Source organism: Mirounga angustirostris, unplaced genomic scaffold (assembly GCF_029215605.1).
Source record: "Mirounga angustirostris isolate CCGP_5_RB_7025 unplaced genomic scaffold, mMirAng1.0.hap1 SCAF_9, whole genome shotgun sequence".
Lineage (NCBI taxonomy): Eukaryota > Metazoa > Chordata > Mammalia > Carnivora > Phocidae > Mirounga > Mirounga angustirostris.
Genome location: NW_026991717.1, coordinates 62,736,859 through 62,757,198, shown reverse-complemented (window position 1 = coordinate 62,757,198; position 20,340 = coordinate 62,736,859). Strand labels below are relative to the sequence as shown.

At 45.4% G+C, this 20,340-nt stretch overlaps 1 long non-coding RNA gene across 1 annotated transcript; it reads left to right on the top strand.

The window, feature by feature from the left end:
• The first annotated feature begins 5,377 nt into the window (after positions 1 to 5,377).
• LOC123862346 (uncharacterized) lies at positions 5,378 to 19,140 on the top strand. Its single transcript, XR_006795198.2, has 3 exons — positions 5,378 to 5,460; positions 18,170 to 18,275; positions 19,101 to 19,140. It is a non-coding gene; the product is annotated as an uncharacterized LOC123862346 (long non-coding RNA).
• The last annotated feature ends 1,200 nt before the right edge of the window (positions 19,141 to 20,340 follow it).

The following is a 20,340-nucleotide window of genomic DNA, read 5'->3' as shown; positions in this document are numbered from 1 at the left end:
AATTGTATGGTATAGATCATCTTGTATGGCTCACTGATTGCTTCTTCTGCCCAAGTCTTGTCTCCCCAGCAAAACCTCCAGTCCTCACCTCTTCTGGAACCTCCCCATTGTCTAACCTGAGTACCCAGTAGGGTTCTGAAGAAAACTTGTTGATTGATTAAGCCTCTCAGACTTTTATCTCTTTTCATCACGAGCACTTCCTATGTGTTTTCACTTCTTCCTTTCACAGAAATCAAAATATTAGTGTGAAAGGACAAGGAAGGTAGAAAGTTGCCAGGTAAATTGGGCCTCTTGAGAGTGCATCTTCAGATTTTAAAAAAAAGAGTCTCCATCTCATTGATGAAAATGTGTTTGCTTTCTATTTAGTCAATTACCTATCGTATGTTGGATGGTATTTTCTGGTTCAAATGGCTGTCTGTATCAAATGCCAGCATTTAAAAATCGATTTCCTCTCTATAAAAAATCTATTTCCTCCACTCCTGTTTCAATGTCAACAACTCTATTGTTAGAATCTGTGAGTTGGTGTCTTTCCAGCCAAAGGATAATTCAGCCGAGATGCTTGATTTTATGATACAAATGTGATCTCACTTCTCCATGAGCTGCCTCCTGAAAAATCACTTAGTGGAGAAGAGACAAAAAGACATAAGAGCCCAGCGCGTGCTGTGCTAGCTGCTGGCTTTGGCGGCGGCGGCCGGGGCAGCCAAGTCTGAAAGACTCCCGCCAAGGCGGGAGGGGGCTCCCGGATCCCCTCCAAGAGGTGGACACCCGTCCTCCCCCCGCCTCTGGAGGTGGAGGATCGGCAGAGAAATCATCCTGGGCCAAGCGCTTTAGCCTGGTGTTTCACGGGAGCCCGGGTAGAGAGGACAGCTTACCGCCCTTCCCGCCCGCTGCTTCCTGCTGGGGGAGTCTGGGCGAACAGTGGCGGGCCAGGGGGTGTGGTCGGCTGCACCCCAGGCTGGATCCCAGGGGCCTAGCCCGACTGCACATGGCCCCTCCCCCAGGACAGACAGAGCGCCGCTCAAGGCTAGCCCCTCGTGGGTTTCGCACCCTCTTTCCTCCCCCCTCTCTCTATCCAACAAAAGACTCCAGAACACACATGCTTGGACAAGTTATTTGGGGACAATAAATGAAGCTGGCGGGGCCTCAGTTTCCTCTTTTGTATAATAATATCAAACTTTACATTTTTTTAAAAAAAAGATGTTATTTATTTGAGAGAGAGCGAGAACGAATGGGGTGAGGAGCAGAGGGAAAAGCAGAGAGCCCAGTGTGGGACTGGATCAGAGGACTGAGCACGGAAGGCAGGCACTTAACCAACTGAGCCACCCAGGAGCCCCAAACTTTACAATCTTTAGAAAACGATTTGGTAGTGTCCTATAAAGTTAAATATACACTACTCAATGTATAAGTATTTCCCCAAGAGAAACTAAAATCTTTGTCCACTGAAACACCTGCCTATAAATGTTTATAAGCACCTTAATTCATAATAGCCAAAGACTAGAAACAACTCGAATGTCCAATCAACAAGTAAACTGAAAACACACAGTGATGTATTCATACAATAGAATACTGCTCAGCAATAAAAGGAACAAACTACTGATGTTACATGTTTAAGCATGAGCTAATCTCAAAAAGATTATGCTAAATAAGCCAGACTATGATTCCACTTATATGAAATTCCGGAAAAAACAAAGCTAACCTGTGGCATAAGAAATCAGAACAATGATTTCTTTGGATGATATGGACTGAGAAGGGCAGAGGGAACTTTCTGGAGTGATGGAAATATTCTGTATCTTGAAGTGAAGGTTACATGAGTATCTACATTTGTCAAAACTCATAGAATTGGGGTGCCTGGGTGGCTTAGCTGTTAAGCCTCTGCCTTCGGCTCAGGTCATGATCTCAGGGTCCTGGGATTGAGCTCCACATCAGGCTCCCTGCTCCTCGGGAAGCCTGCTTCTCCCTCTCGCACTCCCCTTGCTTGTGTTCCCTCTCTCGCTGTGTCTCTGTCAAATAAAATCTTTGAAAAAAAAAAAACTCATAGAATTGTACTTAAAATTTTGTATGTTTTATTTTCTATAAATGAAACTTCAATTTTAAAATATATCTGAAAGAAAAAACGTTTGAAAAAATAATAGTACCTTATAGGGTTGTTGTAATAACCAAATGAGTGAATATGTGAAGTGTTTAGAGCAGCGCCTGGCACATAAGATATTACCATGTTAAGTATTTATATAGTATTTATAGTATGAACATGTAGTATTTATATAGCAGTTTTACATAATATCTGTACTTAATCTGAAATCTGTGACACTGGGACTTATATTTTAAAATACTGTATGTCAGAATTTTCCATAAAGGAGTTCACATTGGATGAATTGACCTCCCTAAGCCTCAGTTTCCTCATCTGTAAAATGGGAATAGTACCTATCCCATGTGGATTTGGGGGACCATTGTATGAAACCACCTGTTTCAGAAATAAAACTATTGCTGATCTCTGCGGAAGTGGAACGCTGGTGACGAGAGGGTCTTTGTTTAGCATGCCTTCTCAAGAGCAGTTATGGGAGGGCCCCAGCTGCTCTTCTCCGCATAAGGATGGAGGAGAGATGCAGAAGCTCAGAGGAAAATCTTGGAGGGAGTGCCTGGAACTGGGCTAGATTCAGAGGCCTCTCAGAAAAAGCGTGGATTGGAATATCCAAGAAAGCGAGTAAGGCAAGAGATGTCTAATGGAATGAAATACTGCACCCTGCTGTATGTATAAAATTCCCTCTTTTCTTGGTCTCCTCTATAAGCCTTCAACAACAACAACAAAAATCTACAAGATAAAGCTCTCGTGTAAATGGATTTTTTGGAGAAGTGAGAGGAATTGCTAAATCCTGCATCAAGGGTGGCACTGGGAGGGAAGGTAGGCTGCAAATACCCAAATCTGGGTTGTTCGGGTGTCCGGCACCGTCCTGAGTGCAGGGTACGTGCTTAATAAATGACAGACATTTTACGTCGTGTGTACACTGCTGGCGGAAGATCCTGCCTCGTTGCAAGCGGTGGGCTGAGGTCAGAGCTCCAGAGCAAGGGTTTCTATGACAACAACGGCGTCTCTGCGCCCCGAAGTGGGCGCGTGCAGTAGGGACGTGGCCGGGGTGGGCTCTAGTTTGCCTCACCTGCGGACCAGCAAAACCTCCCTCAGTGGGGCGCAAATGATTCCGTCCCACCCTCCACTTTAGCTTCGTGCGGGTCCACAGGCGCCGCTCGGCGAGCAGCGACCGGCCTCTCAGCTGTCGCGCCCCGCCGCGACTCTCGCCCATGCCCTCCCGGGATCTGGCCACGGGGGCCCGCAACCCGGGCCGGTGACAGGACCCTGTGCTCTGCGAGCTGTCCTCACTGCGGCCCTCGGCTCGGGACTCTGGCCCGCTGCCCGCCGGCCGCCCGGACTCCCCACCGAGCGAGCCGGAGAGTGCGCAGGGACGGCTCCCCGGCCCAGCGCTCCCTCCCCAGGGGCCGGGCGGGGGGGGGGGGCGGGTCAAGGTCTCGGCTCCGCTCGCTCGCAGCGCCGCCCCCTGGCGCTGAGCCGGCCGCAACGTGCGCACGGCCGCAGCGCGGATCTGGCGCAGCCGGTTCCGCCGCCGCCGCCGACGGGGCGGAGACTGGGCGCCCGCGTGGCCCCGGCGGCCGGCCGGAGGGGTCCGAGCCGCTGGCTGAGTAACCGGCCCGGGCCGCGAGCGCAGGCCGTGCGTCCCCCGGGGGCCTGTGCTCTGCCTGGTCCTAACGGAACGTTTGACGTCGCAGACGGCGCCCCCGAGGCTGCGCGGATTGGGACAGGCATGTGTAAAACAGGGTCGCAGCCTCAGTGCCCTCAGCTGGTGATGCAGCCGTGGGCAAGAGCCAAGCCCTTCTGCAGGCAAGGCCAGGCAGGCAGCCTCCCACCCACGAGGAAGTCAGGAGTTCCTGACCTCTCCCCGTGACCGCATCCCATCTGCCTCTGCCCTGGCCCTCTGCTCCCCGAACCTGTTTTGAGGATAGGCTTGAACTCCTGCTTCTGACACTCACACCTACTGAGTGTCCATCTGTAGGGACCTAGGGTTGCCCTCTTTGTCTTTGTCCTCCCCCACCACCCCCACCCCAGCCATCACCCTGTCTTCCCCAGTGACCCAGTCTCTCCTAGACCTTTCCTCAGCCCCACCCCTGACGCTTGACCCTTACCACAGGTAAACCTCACGTAGCTCCTTCAGCAGTAAGCCTGGTGCTCAACCCCACCCCCATTTTCATCCGTGTTTCCCTGTCTTCACAACCTTGTGGCTATTTCTGGCTCCCTATTCCCCCAAATCACCACTATCCATCCTTAACAGGGACTCCAAACCCTGCCCTTCCCCACTGTCGTCATGGTCCCTGACTCAGCCCCCTAGCCCTCCTTGAATCTGGGATTACTGCCCCAGTCCAGCGCCGAAGCTTCTCCTGACACGGCCTGATGGACCTGCTGGTGTCCCCACTTGAGACTCCAGCTTCTGCCCTGCTCTGGGTCTCACCCCCAGCCTGTACCCTCACTTGTGCTCACAGAGCTGTCAGTGGAATCCAGACTCCTGGCAGAAACTTCTCTCCCTGTTCAGCAGCCCTCCTGGGGTTCACAGAGCAGATTCAGGTTCCTGCTTTTTCTGCCCGAAAGGATGGAGCCCCATTTTTTAATCTCACCTGCTCCTGTGGGTCCTGCATCCTCCAAAGACCTCCTGGGATGATGGAGAAGGAGGGGAGCTTGCCTCATCCTTCCCTCTGGCACACCCTGGGTTGCTGTTTGGTCAGCTAAATATTCCCACCAAAAATTGGTAAAGGAAGCAAGAGCTGGTTTAATCCTCAGAGTCTTGGCTGCCCCTGTTTTCTGGAGTTTATGATGGCAACATTGCCACTTTCTGAGCACCTACTGAGTGTATTAATGGACCCCCCAAAAGGAAGATCATCACCCTTTCCCCTGGCTTAGCTAAATCCTAACCCTGCCATCAAGACTCAAGCCCCATGTAGCCAAGGGCTTAATTAAGAGCCCACCTTTATCACTTGCCATGATTTTCTCACTCTGTTGTTGCTGTCTCCAGAAAGAGACAGTGATGTCAACTCCGTCCCTGTGATCAGCTCTGGTGGACCCCAGCAGACCCCAGCACACCCCAGCCAGTCACATGCCAAGAGAGGGTGGACTCCCCTTTCCAGTGGCACTCGGGATGTATGTTGTGGATGGGTGCCCAAGAAGATACGTGGATGCAGGTCCCTCATGCCCCATGAGGCCACCACAAAGCTGTTCTTGGCCCATTACTGAGGACACATGGTGTCCTGCCTCTGGATGAAGACAGGAGTCCATCCTTTTGGGGATACACACTAAAATAGTGCTTCTCATATTTCCAGGTTTTTTGCACCAGGAAAAATCACTGGCGTAGGGTCCACTGTGGAGCTTGCTAACTTTTTACTTTGCCAAGAAGTGCACTGACAGTAAGTACCATCTACTATCACCATCATTTCATTTACAAACGAATTTTAATTCCAATAATATGGGAATGGCATTGATGCATACTAACAGATTTTGCTTTTTAAAAAGCTTTTGTTTTGAAATGTTTGCAAACAAACAAATTGCAAGAATAGTACAATGAACTCCTATATGCCCTTCCCTCAGATTTACAAAGTACTAACATTTTGCCATATTTGGCTTATTGTTTTCTTTCACACACTCAGAAAGAGAAAAAGTAGTCTCTATACAAATAAATTGTAAAGTAAGTTGTAGATATGGCACCTCTTAACCCTGAAATACTATAGTATTATTATCGAAATCAGGAAATTTAACATCTTTGGTACAATAATATTATCGAATCTATGTACCTTCTTCAATTTTTGTCAGCTGTCCCAATAATGTCCCCTCCCCCTGCTGCTGGAGGGGAGTTGGAGGAGGGTTCCCTCCTCCCTCCCATCTCCTCCTCCCCTGCTTCTCTCTCCTCTCTCACTTCCTCCTTCTCCTCCCTCTTCTCCACTTCCTCCTCCTCTCCACCCTCCTCCTTCTCCCTCTTTCTCCTCTTCCTTCTCCTCCTCCTGCTTCCCCTCCTCCTCCTCCTCCTAATAGCTGTTGTTTTCTCTGGTCCAGGATCCTGTCCAGGATCAGATACTGCATTTAGATGTCTTGTCTCTTTAGTCTCCCTCAAACTGGAAGAATTCCTCAGCCTTTCTTTGTGTTTTATGACATGGACTTTTTAAATTTTAAGTACAGGCCAGTTATTATGTAGAATAACCCTCAGTTGGAGCTTGACTGATGTTTCCGCATGATCATATTCAGGCAGTGCCTTTTTGCCAAGAATATACCACAGAAGTGATGTGTCCTTTCTCAGTATATCACATCAAGAGGCACATGACATTGGTTTGTCCTATTTTGAGAAATGTTAATTTTGATCACTTGGTGAGAATGGTGGTGACTGTTTCCCCACTGTTAAATTACTATTTTTCCCTTTGGAATTGGTAAGTAATTTTTCAGGTGAATTAACAAGCCTTTTAAATGAAATAAAATTGGCTTTCTGGAAAACTCATTCCCTAGTCCCTATTTTCCTTATTTGCTCATGTCTGTTGAAAATATCTTCAAATCATCAGTAATTAGGGCGCCTGGGTGGCTCAGTCAGTTAAGTGTGTCTGCCTTTGGCTCAGGTCATGATCCCAGGGTCCTGGGATTGAGTCCCACATTGGGCTCCTTGCTCAGTGGGGAGCCTGCTTCTCCCTCTCCCTGCCGCTCCCCCTGCTTGTGTGCTTTCTCTGTCTCTCTGTCAAATAAGTAAATTTTTAAAAAAATTAAAACCAAACAAACAAAAAACAAATCAGCAGTGATCCATACACTGGCTCTTAAAAATCGCTGCACAAGGGCACCTGGGTGGCTCAGTTGGTTGAGCGACTGCCTTCGGCTCAGGTCATGATCCTGGAGTCCCGGGATCGAGTCCCGCATCGGGCTCCCTGCTCGGCGGGGAGTCTGCTTCTCCCTCTGACACTCGCCCCTCTCATGTGCTCTCTCTCTCTCATTCTCTCTCTCAAATAAATAAATAAAATCTTAAAAAAAAAAAATCGCTGCACAAGAATGCAACTAAATTATTTATCTAACAAATACTTGAGTACTATATAAGCCATGCAACTCAGAGGAAGAATGGTTTACAAGCAGGACCAATAAATAATACAATCAAATATGGCACGCCTCTTTTATAGAAAGCCTCTGAACCTAACTTCAGATTTGATGAAAACACAGGGACAGAGGAACAAGCTGAACAACACAATGGGGAAACAATCACTAAATCCAGAATGTGGAACATTCTGTAAGTAAGCTGGCCTGGGGCACCTGGGTGGCTCAGTCAGTTAAGCGTCTTCCTTAGGCTCAGGTCATGGTCCTGGGATCAAGTTCCACATCAGGCTCTCTGTTCAGCAGGGAGCCTGAGTCTCCCTCTCCCTCTGCTGCTCCCCCTGCTTGTGCTCGCTCTCTCTCTCTCTGTCAAACAAATAAATAAATAAAATCGTAAAAAAAAAAAAAAGAAAAAGGAAGCTGGCCTGCAATCTTCAAAAGGACGATGTCAGAAAAAGAAAGGAGTGACTAATCTGGATTAAACGCAACAATTCATGAGCTTTGATTGAATCTGATTTTAAAAAACTATAATTAGGGACAATTGGGGAAATTTTCATATAGACTAATACTAGATGATACTATGAAATTATTGTTGGTTTTCTTAAGTATGATAATGGTTTTATAGTTATATAAGGGAATGCCCTTATTTTAGGAGATGCATGCTAATGTGTTTAAGGGTAAAGTGGCATGATGTTTGCAATTTACTTTCACAACGTTCAGCAAGGGGCACCTGGCTGGTTCAGTTGGAAGAGCATGAAACTCTTGATCTCAGGGTTGTGAGTTCAAGCTCCACGTTGGGTGGAGAGATTACTTAAATAAATAAAACTTCAAAGGGGTGCTTGGGTGGCTCAGATGGTTAAGTGTCTGCTTTCAGCTCAGGTCATGATCTCCTGGTCCTGGGATAGAGCTTGGCATAGGTCTTCCTGCTCAGTGGGGGGAGTCTGCTTCTCCCTCTCCCTCTGCCTCTCCTTCTCCCTCTGACTCTCCGCAGCTCATGCTTTCTCTCCGCCCCAGCTTGTGCGCTCTCTCTCTCTCTCAAATGAATAAATAAAACCTTTAAAATAAATAAATAAGGGATGCCTGGGTGGCTCAGTTGGTTAAGCATCTGCCTTCGGCTCAGGTCATGATCCCAGAGTTCTGGGATCGAGTCCCACATTGGGCTCCCTGCTCAGCGGAGAGCCTGCTTCTCCCTCTGCCTGCTGCCCCCCCACTTGTGCTCTCTCTCTCTGACAAATAAGTAAAATCTTTTAAAAATAAATAAATAAACAAAACCTTAAAAAAAGGTTCAGCAAAAACTCATGCATATTATGTATAGAGAGAGAGCAAAGTTGCAAAATATTAAAAATTGTTGAAGCTTGATAGAGAGTAAGGATGCTCATAATACTATTCTTTCAAATTTTCTGTGGTTTTGGATTTTTGAAAATCAAAGATTTGAAGGAATAATATATAGGTGTAATTATGATTAATAAAAATAAAACCCCCTTTAAACTGTTCCTGAATTTACAGGGCACCTGAGTGGCTCAGTGGGTTGAACGTTTGACTTTTGATTTCGGCTCAGGTCATGATCTCAGACTCCTGGGATTGAGCCCCGCATGGGGTTCCACACTCAGTGGGGAGTCTGCTTGTTTCCCTCTCCCTCTGCCCCTCCCTCTGCTCACACATGCTCTCACTCTCTCTCTTTCTCTCTAAAATAAATAAAATAAGTCTTAAAAAAAAATAGAGTGTTGCTGAATTTACAGTATTTTTTATTATTGTAAGTTTTCTCTACTAGTTTCTCCTTACTGTTATATGTGGAGAAGCACCTCAATTTTTTTATATTTAAAAAGGCTCCTAATTCAGCCTTTCTGGAAAGTATCTTGGTAATATATGAGACATCTTACAAAGTTCATATCACCTTTGACTTGGGTATTTACCCAAGAAAATAACCATGCACTTCTGTAAAGATTCAGCAACTGAGTTGTTCGTTCCAGTGTAACGGTACCTCAGTGAAGAAATTGTGTATAATTTAAATGCTCAACTCTTTACTGCTGGTTGAATAAACTCTGGCCCAACCACCTAAAGAAAGGAATATGGCACAGGCATTGAAAACGTGAGGTCAGCCATGTTGTTGAGGCTGGTAGCACAGGCGTTGTTGAGGCTGGACGACTTGTATACAGGAGCCCATTATTTTTCATTAATTAAAACATGCAGGGCACCTGGGTGGCTCAGTCGGTTGGGCGACTGCCTTCGGCTCAGGCCATGGTCCTGGAGTCCCAGGATCGAGTCCCACATCGGGCTCCCTGCTCGGCGGGGGGTCTGCTTCTCCCTCTGACCCTCCTCCCTCTCGTGCTCTCTTGTCTCTCGTTCTCTCTCGCAAATAAATAAATAAATCTTTAAAAAAAAATGCAGAACGATGTTTAACAAATGAAAAGATTGGTACAATATATTTAGCTTATGAAAAAAATAGTATGTACTGTCTAATCCTACTTTTGTTTAAAAAAAAAAAAAAAGACTGGAAAAATATACATCCAAGTGCTCAACCTTGGTTATCCGTTTTTATTTTCTCTTATTTATTTTATCTCATTTCAACTTTCTAAAACTTATAGAGTGCACGTGAATTACTTTTATATTAAGAAAGAACAATAAAAATGCTGTTTGAAAGATGACAAAGAGAGACACAGCGAGAGAGGGAACACAAGCAGGGGGAGCGGGAGAGGGAGAAGCAGGCTTCCCGCGGAGCGGGGAGCCCGATGTGGGGCTCGATGTGGGGCTCGATGTGGGGCTCGATGTGGGGCTCGATCCCAGGACCTGGGATCATGACCTGAGCAGAAGGCAGACGCTTAACCCACTGAGCCACCCAGGCGCCCCTGCAACGTGTTCTTCGGCCTAGTTTGAAGGAGCTCCACTGGGGGTCCCTGGGGCCTCACCCAGAGGTGGGACCATCCCCGGCCACAAGGTGGCAGTGCTGCTCGCGGAGGGCGCCTCCTTCGACAGAGCACCCTCGGCCGCACCCGCCCCTCCCCCCCCCCCGCCCCCAGTGTCTTCTGCCACCCCCCACCCCGGCTCCCCTCTTACCCTGAAAACACAGGAGCACTGCCTGAAAAAAAGAAAGACATCCTGGTGTGTACGGGGGCTCCTCCCCTTTCTGCACCTAGGTTAGGGGTGCAAATAGTGCCAGCCCTGAAGATGGCGAGTCTGGAAACGTTCCTTTCCTTGGGGATACTAGGCGGAGAAGCCTTCCCCTCAAACAGTTGTCTAGTTGTATCTAGATGTGGCAGAGCCGCCAGACTGAGAGAGAGTGAGTGTGTGTGTGTGTGTGTGTGTGTGTGTGTGTGTGTGTGTGTGTGTGAGAGAGAGAGAGAGAGAGAGAGTGTGTGTGTGTGAGAGAGTGAGAGAGAGAATGTGTTAAGAATGTATTCTGCATGTTTTACTGATGTTATTTTTCTTGTTTGTGTGTGTGTGTGTTAATATTTAGAACATGTTCTTTTATTTCAAAACAATATGGATAGAATGTTGAAGAAAACACAATATTTACTTCATATCCAATTCTATGCGTATTTTCTTCTGCTTTTCAGTCCACACATTGTCATCATCATATTGGAAATCCTTACTATACCTTCCTTTGAAGCAGGATCAATGCACTATGCAGATATAATTTCAGCAAATAACTTAACCAATATGAAGTGTATTGAATAATAGTATCCTTTTGTGTTATGCTCTGTGGGCTTCTAAAAAAAGTGCTTTATCTATAAATCAGTAATGTAACTTTATAAAATTGTTTCCCAATTAAGAAAATGTCTAATAATTTATAAAAGTGGACATTTGCACAATTTTTGTTATAATTCATCTAGTGGTTTAAACTGTAAAAATGAATGTTTTTAGTATATTCACAGAGTTCTGCAACCATTACCACAATCAATTTTAGCAGTCATTATACTGCTGTATCCATTAACACTCAGTCCCCATTTCCACCCCCATTCCCACCCCAAGGACCTCAGCAAGCACTAATCTGCTGTCTCTATACATTTCATTTGCCTGCTCCAGACATTTCATATTAATGGAATCATACAACATATGTTCTTTAGTGACTGACTTGGCATTATGTTTTCAAGATTCATCCATGTTGGGGCACCTGGGTGCTCAGTCAGCTAAGCATCTGCCTTCGGCTCAGGTCATGATCCTTAAAATCCTAAAAAAAGGATTCATCTATGTTGTCACATACCAGTAGTTAAGTCCTTTTTATTGCCAAATAATATTTCATGGTATGAAATTTTACTTGTCCATCAATTGATGAATATTTGGGTTGTTTTCCACTGTTTGGCTATTATGAATAGCCAAGCACTTGTTGTTAACTGTCTTTTGGGGCATAGTCATCCTACTAGGGGTGAAGTGGTTTGATTTGCATTTCTGTGATGGCTAGGGGCCATTTGCATATCCTCTTTGGTGAAATGTCTATTCAGATCCTTTGCTCATTCTTTAGTTGGATCATTTGTCATTTTAATACTGGATTGTAAGAGTTCTTTATATATTTTAGATACAGTCCCCTTATCAGACTTCTGATTTGCAAATATTTTATCTCATTCTGTAGGTTGTCTTTTTACTTTCCTGATGGTGCTGTTTGAAGCACAAAAGGTTTTTTTTCCCCCCAAAGATTTTATTTATTTATTTGACAGAGCGAGAGAGCACAAGCAGGGGGAGCAGTAGGAGAGGGAGAAGCAGGCTCCCTGCTTAGCAGGGAGCCTGATGCGGGGCTTGATCCCAGGACCCTGAGATCATGACCTGAGCCCAAGGCAGCCGCTTAACCATCTGAGCCACCCAGGCACCCCAAAGCACAAAAGTTTTTAATTTTGATGACGTTCAGTTATCTGTTCCTTTCTAAAAAGATTTTAAGTAGGGGCACCTGGGTGGCTCAGTCAGTTAAATGTCTGCCTTCAGCTCAGGTCAAGGCCCTGGGCTCATAGAATCGAGCCCCATGTCCGGCTCCCTGCTCAGCAAGGAATCTGCTTCTCCTTCTGCCCCTCTCCCTCTGCCCCTTTCCCTCTGCCCCTCTCCCCTGCTCGTGCTCTCTCTCGCTCGCTCGCTCTCTCTATTGCTCTCTCTCTCAAGTAAATAAATAAAGTTTAAAAAAGCAAAAAATAAAAAGATTTTAAGTAATCTCTACACCCAACATGGGGCTCGAACTCATAACCCTGAGATCAAGAGTCTCATGCTCCTTGGGCGCCTGGGTGGCTCAGTTGGTTGGGCGGCTGCCTTCGGCTCAGGTCATGATCCTGGAGTCCCTGGATCGAGTCCCGCATCGGGCTCCCTGCTTGGCGGGGAGTCTGCTTCTCCCTCTGGCCCTCCCCCCCTCTCATGTGCTCTCTCTCATTCTCTCTCTCTCAAATAAATAAATAAAATCTTTAAAAAAAAAAAAAAAGAGTCTCATGCTCCTCTGACTGAGCCAGCCAGGCTCCCCAGATCCATAGTTCTTTATAAAGTTAACATACATAACACAACAGTAATTCCACTCTATGCTTTTTACCCAAGAGAAATGAAAAACTATATATCCACAGAAAGATTTGTACATGAATGTTTATAGCAGTTTTGTTTGCAATAAGGAAAAATCAGAAACAACCCAATAGCCATTAACGTGAGAATGGGTAAATAAATTGTGGCATATTCAATACAAAATAAAGACAATTCAATAATTTAAAGGTACAAATTACTGATACACACAACATGCATGAATCTTAAAAATACTATGCCAAATGAAAGAAGCCAGACACAAAAGAGTACGTACTGGATGATTTCATTTAATTGAAATTCTGGAACAATCAAAACTAAGCTATCATTACAGCAGGTCAGTGGTTTCCTGGGGACAAAGGGGGAGGGAGGACCAACTGCAAAGAGGCTTGAGGGAACTTTCTGAAGTGATGGAGATGCTCCATCTTCATTGGAGTGGTTGTTATATGTGTGTATACCTTTGGAAAAACTCATCAAGCTGCTTTTAATGTACTTGATGTACCTTAAAATTAACATACTTAAAATGGGTGCATCTTATTATATGTAAATAATACCTCAATAAAGTTGATTAAAAAATAAGTCCACACTCGAGAGTTGGCTATTACAAGAGCTTCAGGTATCTCTATATCTTATCTGTCTCAGGCACTTCACTGATTATCATAATGAATATTAGAAATGGGTTTTCATTAAAAACTTAGAAAGACCATAAAGTATAATCAATAAATTAGTAAATGCCTCTCTCTGTATTGTTATGAGGATCCAGTGTGATAATGTATATGAAAGTACAGCTTTGATGGGCTTTACAAGTTAAGTCTTGGCTCATAAGTCAGAGACGTCCCAGGCTTCCAGATTTTCAGCCCCCTTACGATCCTGACCTCAAGGCCTGAGAAGTCCCTCTTGGTGTCCCCTGCCAGGGTCTTGGCTTGCTTACACTTACCTCTAGGCTTCACCTTCTGAAGGGCCCTGATCCCGTGGAGCATGGTGGGGAAACCCTTAGAATCTGCCTTGCCTCTGAGTGCCTGGGCGGAATTGGAATTGACCTTTACCTCTTGGCCCTTACCTGTCGCCCCAGGATGCTCTTTGCTTGACTGGCCTGGGAGTTTGTAAGCAGTCAAGATAGCTCCACTGCACTCACACATTTGTTATGGCCTGGCTGCTTGTGTACCCCCTCAAGTGGGTCCCACAATGGGATGGTGTTTGGAGGTGGAGCCTTTGCTAGGCATTTGGGCTGAGGTGAAGTCGTGAAGGTGGGGCCCTCATGATGGAATTCGTGTCTTTGTGAGAAGACCAAGAGACCAGAGTGCGCTCACTGCCCCTCCCCGCAACCACCACCACCAGGTGAGGACATGACAAGAAGGTGACTGCCTACAAACCAGGAATAGGACCCTCACCAAGACCTCAGCCATACTAGCAACCTGATCTCAGACTGCCCAGCCTCCAAAACTGGGAGAGATAGCTATTGTTCAAGCCACCCAGTCTGTTGTAATTTGTGATAGCAGCCTGAGCAGATGAAGACAAACCTCATCCTGGCACATAGGAGATGAACTGTGGCCCTTCTTCTAAAAGTCTCCTCAACTACATTATGTCTCCTAAATTTAGACAAATTCCTCCTGAATATTCCAAAGCCACCATACTGTTTTGTACCCATTTCCAGAATCCCAGGGAGGCCCGCCCAGCCTGTTCAGGCCCCTGTAAACTGACCCTCACGCTCTCCAGTGACCTCTAACCCAGACCCAGATGTTCCTCTGACCTCACCCTGGTGCTGCTGGAGTTTCACACGGTCGTCCAGGCTTACCCTGCCTGGCTCTTTGTCTCTCCCCTAAGCTTTGAGCATAGAGACCTGAGACTCCGGATTCAGCTACTGGAGTGTGACCCCCTGCTCAGGGCATGGGTTCTCCAAACCTTAGAAGCCACCCACCCACAATGTCTGGCCCACCCAAGACCTGGGCCCCTGGGGGTTCATGCTCTGGTGTCTCTCCTTAGGTATAAATAAAACAGTGTCCTACATAACTGCACATCTTGTCCTTAGCTTTTTTTGCCTGACCCTGTAAGTTACCTTGAGCAGTGATTGGGAGTGGCTGGGCTTTCCTGTTCTTTCCCACCGAGAGAGCAGAACTAAAGACCCCCCCAGCAACTCCTGGGAGCTGTGTGGTATGTGGGCGGGCTGCCCACTGCAACCTCACCTCCCATCATGTGAGCTCTACAGACCAGAGCCGAGGAAAGTTAAAGCTGCTCAGACCCAGGGATAAACACCATTGACAGTGGCCACTGTCCTTCCACAACTTTTTTTAGACATAGGAAAACATAGGGACTTGTTTCTGAGTGTGTGTTGGGGTGGTAATATTTTTTTTCTTTTAAACAGACTGGGATCATACTCTTTCAATTCAACAAGTATTTATTGATTACCTACTGTATTCTAGGCACTTTGAGCTCACTGAAAAATAATTCTGCAACTTGCAGTTTTTGCTTTAAAGCATAAAATCTTTCCATGTCAATACATAATGATGTGTCATTATTTTTTCCATCATTGTAAAACTTTAGCACACTTAGCACTTTAATGCATTTTCTGCTCTGATAAATATGGAATTGATCGAAGTACCTCTAGCTATTTCCATCACCATTATTGGGTGGGATGCAATGAACAGATTTCCTAAGGCTTGGGAATTAGGCAAAAGCAGGGTCATGAATTTAAGTCATAGACTCTTTCTCCCCAATGGGTTAAAACATATTTTTCAGTTTTACTTTCTATGGTGGATCTGTAAAAAGTATTAGATTAGTACGACTATTTTTGATCTACGTGTTTGTGATAGCTGATACAAAAAGGAATTTGTTGGGTTTGGGAGATAGCATGCAGGGGGCAAGATAGGGCTAGAGAAGATAGGGCCTGAGCACCTAGAACATTGGAGGTCATGCAAAGAGCCATGGAAGTCATTGTGGGGTTTTAAGTAGGAGCAAGATTGGAATTCTATTTTTTCCAGTTTCACTGATATATGATTGATATATAGCATGGTATTATGTTTAAAGTACACAACATAATGGTTTGATATAGATATATGTTCTGAAATGATTACCATGTTGTTTAGTTAACACCCATCACTTCACATTGTTACTTTTTTTGGTGATGAGAACTTTTAAGATTTACCCTCTTAACAACTTTCAAATATACAGCACAGTATTGTTAACTATAGTCGCCATGCCGTACCTTACATCCCCAGAACTTATTTATTTATAACCAGACGTTTGTACCCTTTGACCCCCTTTCCCCATTTCCCCCACTCCCTACCCACTGGCTCTGGCAACCACCAATCTGTTCTCTATTTCTGTGAGTTTGTTATTTTAAATTCCATATATAAGTGAGATGATCCGGTTTTTGTCTTTCTTTCTGGCTTATTTCGCTTAGCATAATATCCTCCAGGTCCATCCATGTTGTTGCAAATGGCAAGATTTCCTTCTTTTTTGTGGTTGAATAATATTCCACTGTATTGATAAATACCACAGTTTTTTATCCATTCATCTGTTGATGGACATTTAGGTTGTTTCTTTGTCTTGGCTATTGTAAATAAATTGCAATGAAAATGGGGGTGTAGGGGTGCCTGGGTGGCTCAGTCAGTTAAGCGTCCAACTCTTGATTTTGGCTCAGGTCCTGGGATCAAACTCCGCATCAGGGTCTGCCCTCAGCGGGGAGTCTGCTTGAGGATTCTCTCCCTCTCCCTCTGCCCCTCCCCCACTCTCTCTCTCTCTCTCATAAATAAATAAATCTTAAAAAGAAAAAGGGGCTATAGATGGTGTAGATATCTTTTTGAGATAGTGATTCTGTTTCCTTTGGATATATACCCAGAAATGGAATTGTTGGTTCATATGGTAGTTCTATTTTTAATTTTTTGAGGAACCTCCATACTGTTTTCCATAGTGTCTGTGCCAATTTACATTCCCACCAACAGTGCGCAAGGGTTCCCTTTGCTCCACATCCTCGCCCGCACTTGTTATCTTTTGTCTTTTGAATGACAGCCATTCTAACAGATGTAAGATATCATATTGTGGTTTTGATTTGCATTTCCTTGATGATGAGTGATAGCGAGCACCTGTTGGGTGCTCACTTTTCATGTACCTGCTAGGCATTTGTATGTCTTCTTTGGAAAAATGTCTATTCAGTTCCTCTGCTGATTTTATGATCAGATTGTTTTATTATTTGCTAGTAAGTTGTATTTCTTTATATATTTTGGATATTAACCCCTTACCAGATACATGATTTGCAGATATTTTCTCCCATTCCGTAGGTTGCCTTTTTTTCATTTTGTGGATGGTTTCCTTTGCTGTGCAGAAGCCTTTAGTTTGATGTAGTCCCACTTGTCTATTTTTGCGTTATTGCTTTTGCTTTTGGTGTATATTAAAAAAATCATTGCCAAGACCGATGCCAAGGAGCTTACCACCTATGTTTTCTTCCAGGAGTTTTCTGGCTTCAGATCTTATGTTCAAGTCTTTAATCCATTTTGAGTTGATTTTGTATATGGTGCAAGATAATGATCCAATTTCATTCTTTTGCATGTGGCTGTCCAGTTTTCCCCACACCATTTATTGAAGAGACTATCCTTTCCCCATTACATATTCTTGGCTCCTTTTGTCATAAGCTAATTGACTGTACGTGCATGGGTTTATTTGTGGACTCTCTATTCTGTTACACTGAGCTATGTGTCTGTTTTTTTGCCAATACCAGACTGTTTTGATTTCTATCACTTTGTAACATAGTTTAAAATCAGGGAGAGTGATGCTTCCAGCTTTGTTCTTCTTTCTCAAGATTTCTTTGGCTATTTGGGGTCTTTTGTGGTTCCATACAAATTTTAGGATTTTTTTTATTCCCATGAAAAATGCCATTGGAATTTTGATAGGGACTGCATTGAATCTGTAGATTGCTTTGGGATCTGTCATTATTTTTAACAGCTGCATGGTACCCCATAGCACAGCAGCAACGTAACTCCACAGTTTCTAGTTCCCTAATTTTAGACATTCAGATTGCCTCCATATACTTTTCTATTACAAATAAGGCTACAATGAATGCCTTTGTCATTTGACCTTGTGCACATTTGTGAATATTTCTGATGGGCTCTGATGAGGAGAATTGCTTAATTGAAGAGAATGTGCTGAATATTTCTAGTTGTTGTTCCCTGATAACAAGTTTGTGTCCATTTATTCTCTTACCACTAGTGTGTGCGAGGACTCTGCTCCTTGTGGTCTATAGGTCATATTATCAAACTGATAGGTGAGGATGGGCAATAACCTTCTCCCAAGACCCTGGGATCATGACCTGAGCCAAAGAGGGATGCTTAACCGACTGAGCCACCCAGGCGCCCCGGCAGTAGGAATCAGCCTCGGCCATTGATACCAACTGAGCAGCTTATGACCCTCAGGACAGGGTACTTCTAGGGTACAAATTAAGAGAGGTCAAGCTCTAGCTGTTCCCATGGGTGAGCTTCAGCTATTACAAACACTCGCTCAGATTAGCTGTGTATTTCTACACCCAGGGTCTCTTTTCTCCCTTACCACCACCTTCTAAGATAAATGTCATTATCTTGTTTACAGATGAGGAAACCCACCCAGAGAGGCTGATTCCTCCAAATCACAGAGGTCACAAGTAACAGAGCCAGGGAAGAAGGGGCGCCTGAGGGTGAAGGAAAGAACAGCAAGGGTAAGGCCACTAGTAACCCCAGGGCTTGGGTACCGACCTGGGTCTCAAGGCCAGAAGCAGACCAGTTGTGTGGTCTGGAATGGTGCTGGGTTCCTTCGCATGGGCTGCAGGGTGTGCGATCTGTTCTGCCTGTGCTTGTCCTGCTTGGACATGAGGTGGAGGCCACAGGTATGGAGAGTGGAACCCCCTGGGTCTGGTAACTCAGAAGGATCGAGGAGGGAGTGGAGAGGACTGTTAGCCTGGTGATGGTGGAGGAGTTCATGAACTGACGATATGTGTGCAGACCCTGTTCATAAGCTAATGAGAGACCTCTTACATCCTCCCACTTGGCTGCTGCGGCCGCTGCTTTAGTTACTGCCCAGGGCCCTCAGCATAGACCTCATTCCTCCAAACAGTGCAATCCCTCAAGCAATCCTTGTATTACCATGGCTCTAAGCCTAGGAATTCCAAGGACAGACTTGTTTAACCACTTCTGGCTCCAGCACTTGTAGACTGGTCCTCAGAACTCAGGGGTTTGAAGAAGTATTTTCAGCAGACTCTGAGTGGGGAGCCAGCAGGCAGCTAAGTGTCTTTCCCTTGAGAGTCCGTTTGTTTCCCAGGGAAGCTCAGCTCCAGGGGATACACTTCCGGCGTCACAAAAACCCCTGTGGCCCTACACCTTCAGGATTTCAGTCCCCAAACAGGAGGTTCCTCTGGGTGGTGCCATCTCAGGCCCTCCCCCACACATCCTGGACTGAGGGGCACAAAACACCACACCTTTTACCTGGGAAGGGGGCCTTGCCCACTGGCAGCATGACTGACCTGGTAGTTTGCTGGGGTTTTCAGATGTGAGAGGCCCAAAGACCGCAGAGAAGAGACTTGCACCTGAGCCTGGTGAAAATGTGGTCCAGGATCTCCGGAAGGTACCATCTCTCGGCTTTTTTATTTGAAAAACAGTAGGGGGGCGCCTGGGTGGCTCAGTCGTTAAGCGTCTGCCTTCGGCTCGGGTCGTGGTCCCAGGGTCCTGGGATCAAGCCCCGCATCGGGCTCCCTGCTCTGCGGGAAGCCTGCTTCTCCCTCTCCCACTCCTCCTCCCCCTGCTTGTGTTCCCTCTCTTGCTGTGTCTCTCTCTGTCAAAATAAATAAATAAAATTTAAAAAAAAAAAAAGAAAGAAAAAAGAAAAACAGTAGGAAATCTATTCTGTGGTTATGTGAGAGAATGACTGTATTCTTTTATTTTTAAGATTTTATTTATTTATTTATTTATTTATTTATTTATTTATTTATTTATTTATTTGACAGAGAGAGAGAGAGAGAGCACAAGCAGGGGGAGTGGCAGAGAGGGAGAGGGAGAAGCAGGCTCCCCCCTGAGCAGAGAGGCCAATGCTGGGCTCGATCCCAGGACGCCGGGATCAGGACCTGAGCCAAAGGCGGATGAGATGCTTAACTGACTGAGCCACCCAGGTACCCCAGAATGACTTTAGGAGGGAGAGAAAGCACACATGCAAATAATTGGTGAATCCGGATAAAAGGTTTTTGGAACTTCCTCATATATGCAACTTTTCTGTAAGTTTGAAATGGTATCAAAATTAAATGATGACGGGCGCCTGGGTGGCTCAGTTGGTTAGGTGTCTGCCTTCAGCTCAGGTCATGATCCCAGGGTCCTGGGATCAAGTCCTGCATCAGGCTCCCTGCTCAGCTGAAGCTTGCATCTCCCTCTGCCTGCCACTCTCCCTGCTTGTGCTCTCTCGCTCTCTGTCAAATAAATAAATAAAATCTTTAAAAAAAAATTAAATGGTGACAAAAAAAGTGGAAATATAAAGATCAGAGGAGCAGATTTAGGTAAATTAATTCTCATTCCCACCCAGCGAGCCCAAGAATGGATTTAATTTTGAATTATTTTTACCCAGTTATAATCACGGACAGTTCTGTAGTCTGTCTTTTTGCACTTGATGCCAGTCACAAACTGTTGTCTGGGCTGTTACATAGTCCTGGTAACTGTCATTTAAATGACTTATAAAATTCCATTATAGGTCATTGTTTCTGCTCTCCCATTGAGGGACACTCCAGAGGAAGCAGAGGATTG